Genomic DNA, 15,479 nt, shown 5'->3' on the forward strand with positions numbered 1-15,479 from the left:
GGAACAAATAAATCAAAATCGCAAAAAAATATAATTAGCTGTATTACTTGACTTACCGTACGGTTAGTTACCCCCGCCCCGCCTATTTCTGCCGTGAAGCAGTAATGCGGTTCGGTTTGAAGGCTAGGGCAGCCGTTGTACTGTAAAAACTGGGACCTACAACTCATGTCTGAAGATGGGCTGCGGAATTGACGTGGTTGATGCCTATGGACTCCGGAGCCCGCTTAACACCATGTGGACCGTGAGCTCGTCCACCTTACTTGGCAATTTAAAGAAAGACTTTACTATTGAACTAAAATAAAACGTGCTACTGTTTTTTTAATTCTGTAGTAAACTTTTGAAAGCTCTAGAAAATACGAATCGATTTACGCTACGAAGTAATATTAAGATTAAAATTTTAAATGTTGTAAATTCTTAAGAGAGATTCCGCCGGTAGTGGCAGCCGTAGCAGATGCGAAGTGGAAACCGCTACTTTCACTCGTGGTGCGTTTCAAGAGACCATATTAGCTACGTACCATTCTGCTTTGTAATGAACTCTTCTTTCTGTTGCTACGACATGCTGTTTCATAAAGGACTCTTAGCGGCACTACACTGCTATCCAGGGACAACTTCCATCGTTTGCTTCTGATAGAAATAATTCCTAGAATACGCCCGTGTTTACCAATATAAATAATACTTAGTTTAAAAAACTAACAAAATACGCTTTTATAGAAAATCCAACTAAAAAATAGAAAATAAATTTTAATAAATTTGAATTAAAAATAGTGTAAGAAAAAATGATTTTATTGTAAAAAAGCGTGGGGTGCTTTTCAGGATATTATCAAAATAACCCTTCTACTCATATCTGTCCATAAAATATTTATAACTACTGATACCATGCACCCAAGTTTTTTTCAACTATTATTTATTTTTCATTTTTTAAATGAATTTCAATTTTTTCAAATTTTTTTAAAATTTTGAATTGTCCCATCGGTCCTTAATAGGTATACCAAATTTCGAGTTAATCCGACGTTTTGAAGGGGGTCAAAATCATATTCAAAGATTCCGTTACAAACATACATACTAACATGCATACGCCTGAAGCTTATAAAAGCGTATTAAAAAGTGTAAAAGAACATTTAATGATGAGAAAATATAAAAATTCATGTTAACACGCCCATTTCAGTACTGCAAATTGAATTTACTGTGACGTCTAATATTGCTCGTGTTCTGCGCTAACGCCTCGTTCTTTTGGCTCGATCTAATAATGTTATGCATTTTGACGCGGCTCCGACACGTCAGATAAAATGACAGATAAATTATATTTATTTACCCATATTCATTCTACTTTGATATAAAAATAAAATTGCTGTAAGTAAAAATGTGGCGTTGTGTTTACTACGTTGATGCTTGTTACGTCCTTTTGGCTCTGTGATCGCGGTCATATGCAGTGAATACAATGACTCGGATATTCGACGTTTAGCTGTATGTTTTAATAAATAAAAGGTTAAAAAAACGAACAAAATACGTTTTTATAGTAAAACCCAACTAAAAAAAATAGATTTTTTTTTAATAAATTTGAATAAAAAATAGTGTAAGAAAAATGATTTTATTGTAAAAAAAAGTGTGGGGTGCTTTTCAGGATATTGTCAAAATAACCCTTCTACTCATATCTGTTCATATAATATTTATAACTACTGATACCATGCACCCCACGCTTTTTTAAATTCAAATTTAATAAAATTTATTTTATATTTTTTTTGTTGGATTTTCTATAAAACCGTATTTGGTTAATTTTTTTAAGCTATTATTTATTTTTCATTTTTTAGTTGAATTTCAATTTCTTCAATATTTTTTTTAATATTGAATTGTCATCGGTCCTTAATAAGTATACCGAATTTCGAGTCAATCCGACGTTCCGAAGGGGGTCAAAATCATGTTCAAAGATTCCGTTACATACTAACATGCATACGTCTGAAGCTAATAAAAGCGTATTAAAAATGATATTTGGAGATATCCCCCATCGTAGAGTACCTCACTAATGTAATTGCCGACGTCCCTTACTTCTGGTCAAAGGCTTAACTGCTTTGGAATGTATTTTTTCTCTATTTAATTAAGCCTAAGGGGCTGTTCTCACTACGCGCGGACGGTTAGGTGAGCTCACGGAGCTCAACCTGAGAGAACTTGCTAACACTAGCCCTAGCAAGAGTAATGCTTCCCTGAATTTACCATTGCATCGGAATCGCGACCGACTGAGATGATTCGGCGAGAAACTCGGTGGGTTCTGTCTATGGGTTGGAATGATAGCTACTAACGTATAACGCTTCCGTAAAACCCAAATGTACAGCCAACTAACGTTAGAAGAAAATGAACGGTGGCATCCCCCCCCCCCTTTTTTTTTGCAGACGAGCACACGATTCACCTGATGGTGAGTGGTTACCGTCGCCCATGGACATCAGCAATGCCAGGGGCAGAGCCGAACCGCTGCCTACCCCTTGTGTTGATTCTCGGCATATATAGCCGACCGCATGCATAGCTAGAGGTTTAAAAGTTAAGCAACATTGACAGCAAACCGAACAAAAGCAATGTGGACCTGTACTTCAATCACGAAAATCTATCGAATTGGTAATGTAAATGTATCGAGTACTCGATAGAAAAGGGATCGATTACATTAGATGGTAGTACTCGATAGCCAGCCTTCGAGATTTACGTTACCGTTATGTCAAAACAATTTTCGTGCTCTCGATTATAAAGTTTCGAGCTTCGAGAACGTGAGTATTCAATTGCGAAACGAAAGTGAGTAAATTCATTCGTGTTGCAGAAATTAATTCTTTTCACCGACGGTAGGGGGCGCTGTTTAAATCTTATACATTGTTTCTCGATAACGATACGAATACTTTTTCGATAGTCATTCGTGCTCGCCCCTCTGATCTAAGAATATGAAGGTTTATTTATTTATTTTTTATTGCTTAGATGGGTGAACCAGCTCACAGCCACATCTACAACGTAAATGCATCACCCACCTTGAGATATAAGTTCTAAGGTCTCAGTATAGTTACAACGGCTGCCCCGCCCTTCAAACCGAAACGCATTACTGCTTCACGTCAGAAATAGGCAGGGTGGTGGTACCTGCCCGTGTGGAGACACAAGACAACCTACCACCAGCAAAAGTAGTACCATTAGTAGTTAGTACATTATTACCGTTCCGACCCGATAGATTTTACCTTTGAAATAAATAAATGATAGAAAAGTCATGAAGAAGATCTTAAAGTATCGCTCGTAACATATTACATATTTACAAATTGGAACAACGTTAAATAAAACTTTCATTGCGCACGTAGAACACGTGAATACTTTATTGCGATTTAAAATTGACGTGCGACTACTCGAGTTTAATTCTAAGAAAACTGAACGTGCACATTCGGCTATGCTGTTGTAATTAAGACATAATTCTTGTTTCCGTTAAGGCCCTCGTATTGTTTACGACTCACGGAATTCGGATGAATTATTAAGCTATTGCATAGATTTTATCGCGGGCTTTGAGCGCGGCGATTGAATCAAGAAATTCCGTAACGAAAATAACCTGACACCCCCACTACGCCTACTATGTAGCTTGCGTTCAACACATTCACACGTTGCGCTTTTGTAGTGTTTGTGAATAAGCGCGTGGCGTGACGTCACACTGCATGCGCATCATGAAAAGTCTGCCCATCTCTCTCTCGCGCGGTCTAGCTTATGAGTGTGAAGGGGACAGTTAATGTTTTGCTTTTATTAATGTTTAATATAGCGTGGTCTTGTTTTATTATTGTTTTAATATTAAATTATCATTGTCTAATTATAATTGCATAAGTTGATAAAAAATGCTATGCAATAGCTTTACCGCGGCAGTTCCCGAGTGCCACACGTTTTTTAATTAATGCACTCGTAATTTCGAACGAACGCTCCCAATAAAATATACTCTACCTTCGACTTTGTGATTAAATCGAATCCGATTAACAGTTTTAGTGCTGAGCTTATTTTCACATTCAAATTTTTACATTTTATTTCTTATTTTCACATTTTTACTGGTGGTAGGACGACGTCTGTTGACTCTGCACGGGTAGGTAAAATGTTTGCTTCGCTCTCGTAAGATGGTGTCAACTTTTGCAGTTTTTCAATACGTCCATGCTTAGGGTTCACGGCTTTGTAGTTTGAGGAGGTCGAGCCGTGGTATCATCTGATTTGAAAACACCTAAAGAGGTTTGCGTCGACCAGAATCTGTAAAAGGTAAACCTTTGACTTAAAAGTCAACAAAAAAAAAGAACACTGAAACCTCTTTGAGATTAATAACCTAACAATCCATTATATGTAGTTAGGATCCCTTTGCCTTTCCTGTCACGCTGGTGACACAAGAGCGTGTTTATTTTGAAAGTGGCAAATAACACTAGGTGTTGGGTCCAAAAAAAAAAGAGCGCGTTCTTAATTTGAACGTGTGTGCAGCTTGTTCAAATTAGTAACAACAAAGTAATCCAGTCAAATTGTCACGTTTCAAAGCAATTTTAGCAGCAATACGAAAGGAATGCATCAGTTTTATAACGAATAGCCACGTAAATCATATTGTAATCAACGTATTACCTAATGTCGGTTAAATATAGTAACACGCGAACGTTGCGAGGAAATATTATTTCCTGTTTCATCTGAATCCGCAATGTATGTGTACGTGTCAAAAATATTTGTAATATGTAGGTAACCGATTCGCGAGAGTAGTTGAAAATCGAATGTCAAACTATTTCAATGAGAACTTTTTTAAAGAGTTTTATTAAACTGATTCGATAAATAAATAACTATTTGAAATAAAAACTCAGTTTAAAATGTTAGAACATTGGTTTGTCAATTGCTCTAAGAAAATCGACGTTGTTTTCATTGACAATTTGAGGTATTTTGACATGGTACTACGTCAGAATTTTTCATTACTTGCAGATATAAGATTAAAATAAAATACATAATATGAGTCGACTATTATCAAAGCCGGCAATGTGACTTTTGTACAATTATTGGTAAATCAGAAAAACGAATTATTGACTTTGCATTCCATTGGCAGTCACAAAACTCTTCTGAACGACATCTTAGATAAATAACAGGTTAAGTATTAACCTTTATTTAATGTAGGTTTTGAACCGTATTCTTTGAAGGAGACGATTATATTCAAATCAATCTGTATTGACATATCAATAACATTTTTTTGTTCAAATGCACAGATTGCCACCTTTGATAATAGACGACTCATATATAACCATATACTACATATAATATATCCATATAACACATCTATATATTAATACGTGAAGCAAAAACTATATGTACCACTTTTTACGAAAATTGCGCTTACGGAGGGGTATGAATTTTCCCACATTTATAGAGAATATAAAGGAGCGCGGAATGTTAATATATTTTTTAAATTATGCATAACAAATACACTAAATCAATAACCAAAACATGACACACTACCATATAACAACACACACGCATATGTACTCTTTTGTTTATTGTTAAAGTCTGTGGTCAAATTGAGAATAGATTTATGTTGTTTGTCTTTAATATTATTTGTCTATAGTGTACGAATAGTCTTGACGAAATCCGTGATTATTAAAAGTATTTCACAGTAGAACCATAATAATGTTCAGACTTATAATTTTAATCAATGATACGAGTAGTCGAATTTCGACTACTGGGGGACCACTAGTAAATATCTATATGTCGTCGCAGCAGCGGCAGGGATGGCTGAGCGGTAGTTTCGTCATCGCTCGTATTCGATTGAACTCAGTTTAGTCAATAAAACTTTTCAATAATAATTATTGAAACTCAACACACACAACTTTCACAATGACAGGGTAAACCGACAGTTTCGTTGCACATACCGACAGACCGACTGACTGACTGACTGACCGTCAGAGACTCACTGCTGAGACGGACGGAATCACTGTCTGACACGAATGCCACGACTCTGTCCACGTACCGCCATTTTATAACTGTGGCGTTACGGAGTCTACCCTTCATTTTGTGATATTTATCAAAACAACATTTCATCATTTAAAATAATAATCAAAACCACCGTCTTAATATTACTAAAAGTCGTCAACCACGACACGGCCATTCTGTCACTTTGACGTTTGTGTATCGTTGATATTCCGAACTATTGACCCGGATGCGACATATATATTAATACGTGAAGCAAAAACTTTGTACCCTTCTTTACGACAATTGCGCGGACGGAGGAGTATGAAATTTCCTACACTTATAGAGAATACAGAGAAGGAGTGCATAATATTAATATTTTTTTTTAATTATGCGTAAAATATCCTGGTCACTCCACCGTTTCCGCTCTCCTTAAAGTGGTTGGCGACATTAGGACAGGTATGCAAGACACTAAAGTCACAGTACTGGTACTAATTGATTTTTCAAATGCGTTCAATGCCGTCAATCACGATATCCTCCTATCTATTTTGTCCTATATTATGATCTCTCCTACAGCACTGGAATGGTTTTCATCATATCTTCGGGGACGCCAGCAGTGTACTCGTATTGATGACACCTCTTCAAGTTGGTGTAGTGTCAACTCTGGCGTGCCCCAGGGCGGTATTTTGTCTCCATTATTATTTTCTATTTTTATAAATTTCTTAACACATAATCTTCAGTGTGCGTATCATCTGTACGCTGATGACTTGCAGCTTTATAGACAGACGACTGTGGAGTCTATTTCTCAGGCAATAAACCAGCTAAATAAGGATCTGGACTACATATGCAGTTGGTCAACTAAGTTTGGCTTAACTGTGAATCCAACGAAATGCCAAGCCATTATTGTGGGCAGTCCTCGTATGATCCAACGCTTAACTACTATGTCACTCCCACCTATATTCTATAATGGTACAGCAATTCCCCTAAGTTCCGTGGTTAAGAACCTAGGCCTTTACATAGACTCCACACTCGACTGGAAAGCTCAAGTATCTTACGTTGGACAAAGAACCTCTGGAATTCTTCGTGCTCTGTATCGCCTCAAGAATTTCTTACCATCAGCGACCAAGACTATGCTAGTACAAGCCTTGATCTTCCCTATAATTGATTATGGTGATGTGTGTTATTTTGACCTGAATGCAGACCTTCTTAATAAACTTGATCGTCTTCTTAATAACTGCATTCGATTTATTTTTAATCTTCGTAAATATGATCATATATCTTCCTATCGTGCTCAGCTCAAACTTCTACCGATTCGCCAGCGTCGTAATTTACGTGCACTGACGACTCTTCATTCCTTACTTATGTCTCCCGAACCTCCTTCCTACCTAACTTCCTATTTTCAATATCTTCACTCCAGCCATGAGCGGGCCCTACGTTCTCTCAATAGCCTATTAATTCGTTGTCCCACACATAGTTCTAGTTATGTTCGTAACTCTTTCGTCGTGCAATCTGTTCTGCTATGGAATGCGCTTCCTCTCGAGATCAGGACTATTACTAACCGCTGCACGTTCAAGTTAAGGGTTCGGCGAATGCTGTTGGAAAAGTTAGCAGAATCGTCATGAACTTGATGAAGTTATTTGTTAAGGAAATTTATTAATATATTCCTTTTAATACTGTATAAACTATTATATGTATGTATGTGTGTATATATGTATGTATGTATATGTATATGTGATTTTGTATATATGTAGATATACTTTTTTTGTATGTATTCGTTACCTAATATAAATTTCATTGCACCTACCACTATTTACTCTGCACTACCTTTGGTTGACTGGTAGAGAATGCCTTAGGCATTAAGTCCGCCAATGTAAATTTTACATGAAGTGTAATAAATAAATAAATAAATAAATAAATAAAAAATACATTAAATCAATAAAAAAAACATTACACACACTACCATGTATTTGACACACACACACGCAAGCATACTATTTGTTTATTGTCAAACTATTCTTATTGCTTATAGTCTGTGGTCAAATTGAGAATAGATTAAAATATTGTTTGTCTTTAACATTATTTGTCTAAAGTGTAGTCTTGGCAAAATCTTTGATTAAAGAATTATAATAGTCTTTGACAATATAACCATAATAGTGTACAAACTTATAATTTCAATTAATTATTGTCGAATTTCGACTACCGGGGGGGGGACCACTAGTATAAATAAACCTATAATGATTCTTGTTGATTCTGTGATTAAAAAAAAATCCGCCCAAAAGTTTTCGAATTTGAGTTAGTCACCTTTTCGATTCTCTGTAACAATGACGTTCGGAATCTCGGCGAGATGTACCGCCACATCGTAAAAGATCAACGTTCCGCGCCTCTATTATTCATGTTTACATTCGTGTTTCTGTTTAGCGTTACGAAGACGAAGCGTCATAACTTGTATACGGTTTTTTTTTGAAACGTATGTCTATTCGTTTGTACATTCACTCAGAGTTTGATTACTTTGATGGTTTAAATGTAATAATCCGGCTTTGGAATTATCTCTCCTCCACGGTGTTTCCCGAGCGCTATGACATGTCCTTCTTCAAACGAGGCTTGTGGATAGTATTAAACGGTAGGCAGCGGCTTGGCTCTGTCCCTGGCATTGTTGACGTCCATGGGCGACGGTAACCGCTCACCAGCGGGTAGGCCGTATGATCGTCTGCTTAGAAGGGCAATAAAATAAAACATTTATCACCGGATCGTAAACGCGACCCACTGAGAAGATCCGACTAGAAAGTCAGTGAGCTGTGTCTGAGGGTTAATTTACTCGTCGAGCCCTTCGTCCCAAGCGATGGGTTCGACGAGAACGATGACCGGTGCTTGAGGTACCTAAAAGCACCGTTAGTAGATCGGGAGGATCCGAAATGACGTGCTTTAGAGCAGTTAATACTTGTTTTTAATTTCGATTCTCGTTACCATACTTTAGTGTTTTCTTGGTAACTCGACAAAAAGAAAGATGACGCCTAAAAGTAAATTTATTCGTACTTTTTATTTCGGGTCTATTTTTTAGTCGGGATTCAGAAATAATCCTCACCCTAAATCCTTCCGAGATGCTCTGCGACCGAAGTTCCTGAAGCGTCCTCCTCCTCGAGACCTTTGTAATCCTAAAATATAGTATATTTTTGTATTTTTATTTGTTGACTTATAAATAGTAATCTTTCGGGAAGATAGAACTGTTCTGTGGCGGATGTGGATTTGCAATTCAGCTCCTAATTTAACTCCAATAAAGGCTTTAATAAATAACGCCTAATATTATTGGTAGTAATCGTTTAATTTCAAATTCTATTGACTATTAGACGTCCGCTTCGATTGTACTATAGGATTTAAGGTTTAAATTTGAATGACAGAAAACGTTTATTATTACGTAACACTATTTAATAAAGTTTTTTTTTCTTACCTATGCTGATAGCCTTGAGAGGCTATTTCAGTGTAGGTGAGCTTACGGGGCTCAAACGGGGAGTGTTGCTAACACTGGCCCTAGCAAGAGCAGTGCTTCGCAGAATCTACCACCGGATCAGAAACGCAACCCACTGAGAAGATCCGGCGAGAAACTCAGTGGGCTGGGTCTATGGGTTAATTTACTCGTTGAGCCCTTCGACGCAAGCGACGGGTTCGGCGAGGACGGTGACCGGTGTTTGAGGTACCTAAAAGCACCGTTAATAGATCTGGAGGATCCGTAATGACGTATTTAGGGCTAAAGTTTGAGTTAAACTTTGTGCATTAAGCTTAAATAAACTAGACAAATGTATCTTGGCGTCAAGGCAAATGATACCTTGCCCTTCTAAAGACTACGCATTAATAGTGTTGTTTGTCTTTTGGGATCTCAACTTCTTTGACAGCTATATTTATACGCAAATAGTTTAACAAATATGATTTTTGGTATCTTTGGTATCTAATACTCCTTCATCACATATCGCAGCTGCGGCTATGAAGCTGTAAAGCCTTTATTTTTTTACAATTCGTATAATCAGTCTGCAGTCAGATTGTTGCGTAATCTTGACTCATAATATTTTAATGCGTCGGCTCGGATACCTCTATTTTTTATGCCACGTCACACATTGAAGAAGTAAACCTACCGTTGGTGCGTCCGCACTGAAAATGTTGAAATCACAATTCGACTATGTGGGCTTTTGAAATCATTAGAGAATCAAAACACTTTTTTCGGTTAAGCTCACGGCTCTCCTGTTACTTGGTTACCGGAGCCTATAGACATCAACCACGTAAACGCCGCCGCTCACTTTGAAACATGAGTTCTAAGTCTCAGTTCTATAGTACTGCCCCACCCTTTCGACCGCGCAACGTATTGATGTTTCGCCGCAGAAATGTCGAAGTGGTCGTGCCTACCCCTGCAAGCAATCCAGCTGTACCACCAATAAAAAAGACTTATGTTCAAAATCTTAGGTTAATCGTACAAAGGAAAAGTAAGTCTTAAATCCTTAAATTTATGTTATTAATACCTTCATTTCTTTCTAATTTTCAGTATACAGGAAATAAATGGTAATGCTGGAAGGCTAGAAGTTATATATATCGGAAATTTCGTAAGGTTTTTGAGCAGTAAATGTACCCGTTAAATACAAATGAGTATACCAACTGGTCCTCTGAGCCCACTGATATCATGTCAATGTTTGAAACATTTTCGTTTGGTTACTTAATCTTAAATGTTCTAGATTTGTAGAATATAAAACAAGTTCAAACAACAAATCAGTGTTTTAAGTCCGAAAACCAGTATTAATAATTTCTACGTCTTTTAAAAATGACCATGTTTATCGGTCATTTCGGTCGGTTTTCAAATTTGAGGCCAAAAGAGTAACGATTTCATGAATTTAAACTACCTCTAATTTTCCATTTTTTTTTGTATTTTGCATGTTCAAATTAAAAAATGCTTCATCACAATCAAGTCAATCACTCATTTAAGTGGTTACTCATTGGTTTATTTGCGTAGATAAACTTCATCGGTCATTTGTGATGTCCATATGTGTAAAAATAACAATTACATTGTTAATTTTCGGATGTCGTCAAATTAAATTAGCACTATTACTGTTGTCGGTCTTTAAATGTAAGACTGTGATAAAAAAATTATCAACCTACCGCAATGTTATCAAGATCCATGCATATACAACTGATTTGCGTGACTCGTCTAAAACACAAACACGGTAAATAGATATTATTTTTGTTGTATACATATATCTACATTTTTTTTATTGTTTAGGCAGGTGGAAGTGCTCACGGCTCACCTAGTGTTAAATAGTTACCGGAGCCCGTAGACATCTACAACGTAAATGCCGCCAACCTCCTTGAGATTAGAGTTCTAAGGTCTCAGTATGTTACAACGGCTGCCCCACCTTTCAAACCGAAACGCATTACTGCTACACGGCAGAAATAGGCAGGGCGGTACTTACCGTGCGGTCTCACAAGACTTCCTTTCACCAGTAAACATAAAACATAAATATATGTAAGCTTGAGGGTAGATATTATCTTGTTGAACACCAAGTAAAACGATGTCACTTCTGATTCCTGATTTAATCAACAATATGTTATCTTAACAATTCACTTTAACATTTGTCCAACTTTAACCAGTACGTACAACAATCACAGAATCACACAACGTAACAAGGATATAGTAAGTGCACCAGGCAAGCGCAGTCCAACGAATGTTTCTCGCAAGGCACGCACCGCCTTTTTATACTAGCCGGCGCAGCGGGCTTATGAGTCACTTCTGTTGCACGAGTGGAACGACACGGCCGGCGCACCCGGCTTGTGTGAGTCACGCCTGTTGCACGTGATGTTTATTAGAAATATTGTTAACGCCGTCACGGCCATACTGACATGCGCTCGTCCTCGTGCGCCTTTTTATGGTTGTTCTGTAGACAATAAGCGTATTCGTTCATCCTGACATTAACGGATGCAACTTAAAACGTGGTCTATGATATTAACAATCTAATACGGTTCGGTTCGCATAATTCTTCAGAAAATCCTATACTGGCTATAAATACTGACTGCTTACATACCTGGGCCAGTTTATTTAAATCTCTTCAGGTATGTAAGTATGTCCCTTTTAACTTAAATCGGAATTGTTATCCCTTCAGTTTTTCGAACTGGACCGGATAATGCTAGACCGGATCGCAATCCCTGTAGCTAATTGTTGTGGCTAATCTGGATGAAAATCCCTATAGCCAAGCCATTGGACCGGACAGACCCTTCAATGACTTCACACTTTCTTATTTTTTTTTTTTTCTCTTTTTTTTTTTTTTGCTAGTCCGGATTAACATCTCTCTAGCCACATACAATTCTCTTTTTTTTTTTTTTTAATCTGCGTGTACGGTAGCGTTTGTTAAAACATTTCTTAAACCAGAACATTTATACGGAATTTCTTCAGAAATAGTGCGAGACCGACCATCGTTTTCTACATTTCCAATACCTGCACCTGAGGTGCCTGAGCTTACAGACATTGTATCACTACCCACAGACTATGTTTGCTGTATCGCTATTTGCGGACAAAAATGTCGCTTCTATTGTCAGTGATAGAGTCGTCATCATTAAGATCAGTTTCATGAACAAGATTAATTAACCCATCTGTGTACGCCGTCACGTCATCGTCACTATAATTTTCAGAAATTTCTAGTAGGCCTGACGGGCCTCGAGGTATTTCACGTAAGTTTTCATGGGGAAATTTGTACACTCTATTAGAACTATTTACATGTCTCAATTTATACCTATCGTTTTCCAAAACTACAGTAATGTTGAAGGGACCTTTACATTTTCGGTCAACTTACGAAAACAAAATCCCCAGCGGAAAAGAGGTTGACTTTAGCTTTGCCTCGACTAAACCAAGCTTCTGTTTGTGCCCTTTTTTTATGTTTTCGCCGGTCTTCGACCGTGCTAAATCAAGATCTAATCTAGAGGGATTATCACTCTGTTGAAACTTTAAGATATTTCAAGTGAACTACCCTGAACGGCAAACGTCTATTCTATTGGAGTAAACCCTGTTACTCGACAACGTGCACTATTAAGGGCGAGTTGAATATCCCCTAAGTGCTCTTACCATCATGATTGGTCTAAGTTACTTTCAGATCAAAGAGTGACTTGTTCATGAAACCGCTTACCATTGAATAAATTACTATGACTTTGTTTTATAAGACTACATTCTGACCCTGAATGGAACATAAAGGGGAAGCCAAAACCACTTATCTGTAACACACTGAAGCTCTGGAACACACGTTGACGTCTCTGGTTGCACCTGCCACAGCACCTGGAGCAGTGTCGTTTTTCTTCTTGTAGCGCATGGAACACCCAGAAGCTACATGACTCGCATCACCGCACACGTAACAGCTGACTTGCAGGCGAGAGTCGGGCGCCCACGGATGAGGAGGTTGTTCAGGTTTTGCTCACAGTCTCCTACGAGGCGGCGCGCCCTAGCGCAAGTGCAGCCGGAGCGCGGGGGCTCCAATATCGGCAGTCCGTGCTGGAGGCGTGGTCTCGTCGTTTGGCGGACCCGTCGGCCGGCCTCCGTACCGTCGAGGCGATCTGCCCGGTTCTCGCGGACTGGGTGGGCCGCGACCGCGGAAGTCTCACCTCCGGACGATGTTACTCCCACACTGAGGAAGCCAACCGCGAACACATGTCAAGCACGCACAAGCACGCACTTCACCGGAAAAACCTGCATCCGCCAGCGGAACCCGAACACCGCCGCATCGCCAGACACGAACGCACCGGACGTCTTATCTTACAGGTCACGACGACTTCAGATGTGTCAATTTTTCTTCCCCACGGAAACTTGCTTGCTTTCTTGTTTGCTTGCTTGCTGGAGCCCGAAGTCATCGAACATGTAGTGTTATTGGTATTGAATCGAGTAGATTCTAAAATTTCAGCGACAATTCACAGTCTCATGTCCTGGTTTACTGTACTAGTGCCATGTAACTCTAGCAGTAGTCATTGGCTTAAAAACGATTCGTGTCGGAACTACCCACTCGTCATGACAGATCCATTATTGCGATCGAAGTTTCACTTGAGATTTGCACTTGCCTTAATTTCTTGCAATAGCTTGTTACGTGTTGTATTTCCGGTAGTAAATGCCATGTGATGAAGTCGACAGTCAAACTGGGCAACATGAGCCAGAACGTAAGATGTGACGATTTCTTCGTGGCTCAGATCTTCCATCGAGGTAACAGAGACGTTATTACACGACTTACGTATGCTGTATTCACGCTCTTGTGGCGTACCACTACTAGTATTCTGATCTGCATCATGTTTTTTTTGCTGTACTTCGAACATGTTCAAACACGTCACGCCAGTGAGAGTAGAGTCCTGATCTCACTTCTGATGTAAGCTTGAAGGTAGATATTATCTTGTTGAACACCAAGTAAAACGATGTCACTTCTGATTCCTGATTTAATCAACAATATGTTATCTTAACAATTCACTTTAACATTTGTCCAACTTTAACCAGTACGTACAACAATCACAGAATCACACAACGTAACAAGGATATAGTAAGTGCACCAGGCAAGCGCAGTCCAACGAATGTTTCTCGCAAGGCACGCACCGCCTTTTTATACTAGCCGGCGCAGCGGGCTTATGAGTCACTTCTGTTGCACGAGTGGAACGACACGGCCGGCGCACCCGGCTTGTGTGAGTCACGCCTGTTGCACGTGATGTTTATTAGAAATATTGTTAACGCCGTCATATATAACACTTTTATCAGAGAAAAAGAAAAATAATAATAAACATAGTAGAAATATAGTATATGGCACAGAATAATACCAACATACTAAATTGCGAGTCTTTTTTTTTTTAATTTTTTTTTATTGCCTTTGTAGGCAGACGAGCATACGGCCCACCTGATGGTAAGTGGTCACCGTCGCTCATGGACGTCAGCAATGCCAGGGGCAGAGCCAAGCCGCTGCCTACCATAAAGTACTCTCCGTAAGCCTCTGAAGTAAGAGTCTGACTTTGAAATGTTACTGCCAATTCCTTCAGAAAAATTTGCCGAACCTTTATTTTGAAAGCTAGCGATCAGTGATCACCCTAACATCAGGAGGAAGCGAAATCCAAAGTTGAACACATTGAACTACGAAAGACGAACGAACCAAACTAGAGTTGTGCGTGGGACAGTGAAGGAGTAAATTATTAGAGGAACGCAAGTCCTTATCTTGCGAAGAATGTAAATATTTAAAGTACTGAGTCAGATAGGAGGTAGGAGTTGGGCATGTCAGTATGGAGTGTAGTGAGAGCGTGCAGATTGCGGTGCTCACGTAGATGAAAAAAATATATATTTTTTTTTTTTTTTTTTCCTACCTATGCTGATAGCCTTGAGAGGCTATTTCAGCTTCACCCTAACGTGTGTAGGTGAGCTCACGGGGCTCAAACCGGAGAGTTGCTAACACTGACCCTAGCAAGAGCAGTGCTTCGCAGAATCTACCACCGGATCGGAAACGCGACCCACTGAGAAGATCCGGCGAGAAACTCAGTGGGCTGTGTCTAGGGGTTAATTCGCTCGTCGAGCCCTTCGTCGCAAGCGA

The 15,479-nt window shown here is 38.8% G+C and overlaps 1 protein-coding gene and 1 long non-coding RNA gene across 4 annotated transcripts in view; one reads left to right on the forward strand and one right to left on the reverse strand.

The window, feature by feature from the left end:
* The window catches only part of LOC149502419 (uncharacterized), a 141,812-nt gene extending 127,162 nt beyond the window's left edge, over window positions 1-14,650 (reverse strand). Inside the window, exon 1 of the long non-coding RNA XR_016323474.1 lies at window positions 12,675-14,650. This is a non-coding gene — a long non-coding RNA (uncharacterized LOC149502419). The remainder of the gene's footprint in view (window positions 1-12,674) is intronic.
* Pkc53E (Protein C kinase 53E) overlaps window positions 1-15,479 on the forward strand; it is a 222,201-nt gene that overhangs the window by 2,120 nt on the left and 204,602 nt on the right. The gene's annotated exons all lie outside the window — the stretch shown is intronic.

Source organism: Bombyx mandarina, chromosome 08 (assembly GCF_030267445.1).
Source record: "Bombyx mandarina strain Sakado chromosome 08, ASM3026744v2".
Classification (NCBI taxonomy): Eukaryota; Metazoa; Arthropoda; class Insecta; order Lepidoptera; family Bombycidae; genus Bombyx; species Bombyx mandarina.